Source organism: Chrysochloris asiatica, unplaced genomic scaffold (genome assembly GCF_000296735.1).
Source record: "Chrysochloris asiatica unplaced genomic scaffold, ChrAsi1.0 scaffold00126, whole genome shotgun sequence".
In the NCBI taxonomy this organism is placed as follows: Eukaryota; Metazoa; Chordata; class Mammalia; order Afrosoricida; family Chrysochloridae; genus Chrysochloris; species Chrysochloris asiatica.
In genome coordinates, this window is record NW_006408644.1 from 7786681 (window position 1) to 7793913 (window position 7233).

Sequence of the window (7233 nt, forward strand, 5' to 3'; positions counted from 1 at the left end):
GGTCAGCAGTTCGAAACTACCAGCCGCTCCGTGGGAGAAAGATGAGGTGTTCTGCTCCCGTAAAGATTTACAGCCTTGGAAGCCCTGTACAGGGTCGCTATGGGTCGGAACTGACTCGACGGCACATAACAACAACAACAAATATATATATAACATATATACATGGGTGGCACCATAAAATAAGCAGTCAACCTCAAGGTCGATTTGAATTGTAAGGTCAATGGTTCAAACTCACCAGCTGCTCCTCAGAAACCCTATGCAAGGTCGCTATGAATTGGAACTGACGATGGAACTTAACAAAAACAACATACAAATTATGCTGTTGTTAGATGCTGTTGAGTCAGTTCCAACTCATAGTGACCATATTCACAACACAACAAAACACTGCCCAGTCCTGTACCATTCTTAAAATTGTGATGTTTGAACCCATTGTTGCTGCCATCTTGTTGTGGGTCTTCCTCCTTTTCACTGACCATCTACTTTTCCAAGCATGATAACCTCCATCAGGGATTGGTCATTCATAACAATATATTCAAAGTATGAGACATGAAGTCTTTCCATCCTCATTTCTAAGGAGCATTCTGGTTGTAGTTCTTCCATGATAGATTTGTTTTTTCTTGGGCAGCCCATGGTACTTTCAATATTCTTTGCTAATACCGTAATTCAAATGCACCAATTCTTCTTTGTCCAATTTTCACATGCATATGAAGCTATTGAAAATACATGGCTTGGGTCAGGTGCACCTTTTAGTCCTCAAACTGATATCTTTGCTCTTGAAGATATCTTAAAGACTTCTTAAAGAAGTCTTTTGCAACAGATTTGCCTAATGTAATATATTGTTTGATTTCTTGACTGCTGCTTCCATGAGCATTGATTATGGGTCCCAGCAAAATGAAGGCTTTGACATCTTCAAACTTTTCTCCATTTATCATCTCCATTTATCATGATGTTATTTATTGATCCAGTTGTGAGGACTTTCATTTTCTCTACATTGAGGTGCAATCCATCCTGAAGACTGTCTTTTTTTTTTTTTAGGATACAAGGAAAGGATACAACCCTGGTGCATACCTTCTCTGATTTTAAACCATTCCGTAACCCCTTGTTCTGTTTTACCAACTGCCTCTTGGTGTGTGTACAGGTTCCTCATAAACACAATTAAGTGTTTGGGAATACCTATTCAATGTTATCCATAGTTTGTTATGACCCACACAGTCAATAAAGCACAAGTGCTGCTGTGGCACTGTAAGATAAGCACAAGGTTAGCAGCTCAAACACATCAGTCACTCCTCAGAAACCCTATACAGGATTGTTATTAGTCAAAACTGACTCGACAGCATTTAACTAAACAACAACAAATATTCTTCTGGTATTCTCTGCTTTCAGCCAAGATCCATCTGACGACAGTAATGATATCCCTCATTTCATGTCTCTTTCTGAATCCAACTTGAATTTCTGGCTACTTCCTGCCAATGTACTGCTGCAATAGTTTTTTAATTATCTTCAGCAAAATTTTACTTGTATTTGATATTAATGATGTTGTTTTATCATATCTGCATTCCAGTGGATCACCTTCTTTGAGATGGGCACAAATACGCATCTTTTCCAATCAGTTGGCCAAGTAGTTATCTTCCATATTTCCTGACATAGATGGGTGAGCGCCTCCAGTAGTGCATCACTTTGTTGAAGCATTTCCATTTATATTCCGTCAATTACTGGAGCCTTGTTTTTCTTCAGTATTGCTTGGAGTTCTTCCTTCAAGCTTCCTTTAATAGCATCAGCTGTTGATCATATGATACCTCTTGAAATGATTGAACATCGACCAATTATTTTTAGTGCAGTGACTCTGTGTATTTCTTCCATCTTTTTATTTTATTTTTTTAAGTTTTTATTGTGAACTGAATGAAAGTTTACAGGGCAGATCATCAGTTTTACATTCAAAAAATCCTATACTTTGGTTCATTGCAATGGTTATAATCCCCTCCATGTACCATCAATTAACAGTATTTCTCTCTATTCATTTTAGCTCTTTAAAAAAAACAACAACAACAACACTCAGGCATATATAATAATTTATACCACCAAAGGGCACATTCTGCAAGTCTGCCTCCTGGCCGCCAGCTCTCAGTCCCTCTCTTTACATGAATCTAGATTCCTCAGCTGCTCCCTCTTTCCATGTCCTGATCTCTGCCTCCATCTCTGGTGTTTCTACTTTTCTGGATAAGGTCCCACATTCCACTTGTGCTCTTCTCCCTTGATGGTCCTAGGGTCCTCTGTTTCCGGACTGTAAGATTAACTTCATCCCCGTTTTTGTTACAAAACTTCTGCCTTTAGAATTGTGACAGTCACAATTAGTCATGATAACAATTACTATTGAATCAGAAGAATCTAATCCCCATCTCTTTCCACCAGACCCATCTAGACAAGATGAAAACTATTCAGTGGGGACTCTATCTCCACACCCCCCTCACCCCCTCATTTTAGGTAGCCAGTGTCTAAGTTGCCCGTCCCTATCTACCCTGTACACAGAGGGGATAGCATTGATACTTGATGTGACGACTCCTTCAATCTCTGTTGAGATATTTTGAGCTACTACCTCCATGAGTATAGGTCAAGTTCATCAAATTGTAGCAATTTACCCTCATTTCCTTTATCAAAAATTGTGTGTGTGTGTGTGTGTGTGTGTGTTTTATTCTTCCTCTAGTCAAGTTCTGATTATCAAGCCATCAAGGCTAGGTTAAATAGGTACTGTCTGCAAGTTTGGGTATTCTTGTGCATCTCCCCTCACTTCATATCTGCCGGATGCTTCACTCTCAGCTTTAGCCCTCTGTGGCTATGTCCTTTTCCATGGGCTCAGGTGTCCCCAGGTCTCACCACATTTTGGACCAACCAGCCCTTCCTCTTTTCTCTCTCATCTCCAAGTCAATGGGAGTCTATGGAACATAGGTGAACTCAGCCCATTTCTTCATTGCGGCCTTTCCCCCTCTTCCACTCACCGGTAGACCAATGTGGTCACCAGTGAGCTTACATGCCTGCTCATGTGTTCTCTTTAAGTTTCAGACTTAGAGTGGGTTTTGTTCTGAAGGGACTTGATTACTTGCCTGTCTTCCATCTTCTTTTGATGGTCTCAGCATCATTCAGTATTTGGTCCATAGAATCCTTTAGTATTACAACTTGAATTACAGGCTTGAATTTTTCTTCAATTCCTTAAGATTGAGAAGTGCTGAGTGTGTTCTTCCCTTTTGGTTTTCTAACTCCAGGTCTTTGCTCATTTCATTATAATACTTCTCAAGTTGCCCTTTGAAATATTCTAGTTAGCTCTTTTACTTCATCATGTCTTCCAGTTGCTTTAGCTTCTCTATGCACAAGAACACATGTCAGAGTCTCTTTTGACACCCTTTTTGGTCTTTTCTTTCCTGTCTTTTTAATGACCATTTGCTTTCTTCATGTATGATATTCTTGATGTCATCTTACAACTGTTCTGGTCTTCTGTCATTAGTGCATCAAATGCATCATTAATGGATCACATTTGTTCTTGAGATGGTCTCTAAATTCAGGTGGGATATATTCAAGGTCATATTTTGACTCTCATGAAGCTTCAGTCTGAATTTGCATAACAGCAGTTGATAGTCTGTTCCACAGTTGGCCCCTGGCCGTGTTTTGGCTGATGATATTGTGTTTCTCCATTTTCTCTTCCCACAGATGTAGACAATTTTATTCCTATGTATTCCATCTGAAGAAAAAGAGGTATTTTCAATGAAACCATTCATCTTGCAGAATTCTGTCATGCATCATTTCTATCACCAAGGCCACATTTTCCAAATATTGATCCTTCCTCTTTGTTTCCAACGTTAGCATTCCAATAACCAGTAATTATCAATGTATCTTGATTACATGTTTGATCATTTCAAACTGAAGAAGTTAGTAGAATTCTTCAATTTCATCATAATTGGCTTTAGTGGTGGTGTGTAAATTTGAATAATATTGATATTAACTGTTTTTCCTTATAGGCATATGGATATTATCCTATCTTAGACAGTACTGTACTTCATAATAGATCTTGAAATGTTCTTTTTAGTGGTGAATGTGATGCCATTCCTCTTCAGTTTGTCATGCACAGCATAGTAAACCATATGATTGTCTGGTTCAAAATGGCCACTACCAGTCTATTTCAGTTCACTAATACCTAGAATATTGATCTTTATGCATTCCATTTCATTTTTTCATGACTTTAAAATTTCCTAGATTCATACTTCATTTATTCCATATCCCCCTTTATTGTTTGCAGCTGCTTCTTCTCATTTTCAGTTGTGCTCAATCAGCAAATGAAGGTCTCGAATGCTTAACTCTATCTACATCATTAAGGTCAACTGAAATTTGAGGAGACAGTTATGTTTTGAGTACCTTCCAACCTGAGGAGCTCATCTTCCAATATTATATTTGACAGTGTTCTGCTACTATTCCTGTTTTCAGTAGCTAACCATTCAGAAGTGGTTTGCTTCTCCAGCTTCCTATTCTGTCTTAGTCTGAAAGCTCCTCAAACCTGTCTACCATTTGTGACCCTGCTGATATTTAACATATTGGTGGCATCGCTTCCAGCATCACAGCAACACACAAGCTGCCAGAGTACTAACAGATGAGTGGTGGATACACACACACAAACACAAACACACACATATAGTCTTACATGTGAAAGTTATTATAAGGATGTTTCTACTAATGATTGGTTGCAGCCTAAGCATCCATTAATAACCAAAACAAACACCAAACCATCAAGATGATTCCAACTCATAATGACCCTAAAGGACAGAGTAGAGGTGCTCCATAGGATTTCTGAGACTGTAAATCTCTACAGGAGCAGACAGTCTCACCTTTCTTGCATAGAGAAGCTGGTAAGTTTAAAGCACCAACTTTACCCACTGTGTCACCAAGGTTCCTTTCTATCAATAAAAGAAAAAGAAAAAGAACAAAAACCCACTGCCATTGAGTAGATTCTGACTCATAGTGACCCTATATAGGGTTTCTGAGGCTGTACATCTTTATGGGAACAGATAGCCGCATCTTTCTCCTGTGGAGCATGTAATGTTTTTTTTACTGCCAACCTTGTAACTATCGGCCCAGTGCTTACCCTATAGTGCCATGTGTCAGAACAGACTTGACAGCACTTAACAACTATAATAAATTATGCTATAATGAATTATGGTGCATCTACAGCAATTATAGATATTATACAGTCAGGGACACCTGAGAGAATCCCTGAGAGGTACAAATAATTAAGTGCTTGCCTCTAAACCAAAAAGTTGGAAGTTCAAGCTAACTCAGAGGCTCTTAGGAAGAAAGGCCTGGTGATAAACTTCTGAAAGGTCACAGACTTGAAAACCCTATGAAACACAGTTCTACTCTGAAACACATGGGGTCACCATGAGTAGAAGCAGACTTCACATAAACTGGTTTGGTATATATAAAACGCTTGTTGTTAAGTACTATCGAGTCAGTTCCAACTCATAGTGACCCTGTGGAGCAAGGGTGGGGAGCATCCTGGCCCGCAAAATCATTTGATCTGACCCTGCCAAGGAAACTGCAGTTCCAGCCATCAAATTAAGGATGAATTAATTAAATGTTTGACGATGTATAGTAGGCTAATTTTTAAGCTGATATTTTTGTATGGCCTGTGAGTGATAAATTTAGCAGAAAAAAAGGTTTTAGCAGAAAAAAGGTTCCCCACCCTTGTTGTAGAGTATTTCCAAGTGACTGGTGGGTTTGAATTGCCAATCTTGTGGTTAGCAGTCCAGTGCTAATCCTACAGCTCTACACTTGGAAGGTATTTAAAAAATCATTCCACAGCCTCCTGATCTTCAGAAGCTGCATTGCTTGCAAGTTTAACAGTTTTCAAGACATATCATGATTTGAAACAGGAGAGCAAGCCAGCACTAGTCAGAAGGGTTGAACATTTTCCTGACCCTGGGTAATGTGTGCATATTTCTTTGGCTTTCAGCCTCACAGTACCGCAATCCATTATGCTTTTTTAAAATTTGGTCATGATTTCCTGAATCCACAAATGTAGCATCTTTTTCTTAGCTTAATCATGTACTATAGATGCTAATTTAGTACTTTTGGGAGTGGCTTCATATACAGATTGGTGAATTTCCTCTACCTTTTTCTAGAAGTGCCTATTATTGATTCATGAACACTGAACTTGCTGTCATCAGCACTGGTGTTGTTCAGTGCCATTGAGTCAGATCCAACTCATAGTGACACTGTATAGGGTTTCCGAGGAGCAACTGGTGAGTTTGAACCGCTAACCTTGAAGTTCAAACTAACCTTGTGGGCCAGTGCATTATCCCACAGTGCCACATCAGCACTATAATCATTACTAAACTGAAGCTTATCTAACACACTTATTTTCTCCATAAAGCACATTACAGTGGTCTCGAGCTTAGAACACAGAAATTTAGCACTACACTTGGGGGCCATTTTAAACAACAAAAAATACAGAAGTGTGAAAAACATGGCACTAACTAGCCTATAAAAAAGGCATTTGTTAATAGTGTGAGAACTGAAACAATAAGGCAGAGCATTCATTGCCTTGTTCAACCTCAACAGGGACTTCAGTGCATGTGGGGTGACTCAAATTTTTTTGCAACTCTGTGCATGTCTGCAAATGACTGCAAAAGCACTGTGAATATTGTTTTTGGGGTTACAAAATCTAACAAGTAGGTCAATTTGCAAATAATGAATTTCATACATAATGAGAAGCTACCATATATGAAATGGATGATTAGGAGACAGTAGGAAGAAATGTGTATTAATCTCGTCAAAGCTCTTCAAAAAATAACCTTAACCAACCATGCTGTAGACCCATTTTCAACCATCTAATAGAGTTCTGGTGTGGAGCAGTAGGATAAGCACTCGACTTCAAGGTTGGTTTGAACTGTAAGGTTGTTGGTTCAAACTCATCAACTGCTCCTCAGAACCCTATATAGGGTCGCTATGAGTCAGAACTGGCTGGATGGCACACAACAACAATAGAACCTAAGGAGTCCTGGTGTGGCACTGCAGGATAATGTGCTAGACCACAAGGTCAGTTTGAGCCACAATGTCGGTGATTCAAACTCACCATTCACTCCTTGGAAACCCAATGTTGTTGTTGTTATGTGCCGTGGAGTCAGTTCTGACTCATAGCGACCCTGTACAGGGTTTCCGAGGCTGTAAATCTTTACGGGAGCAGAAAGCCTC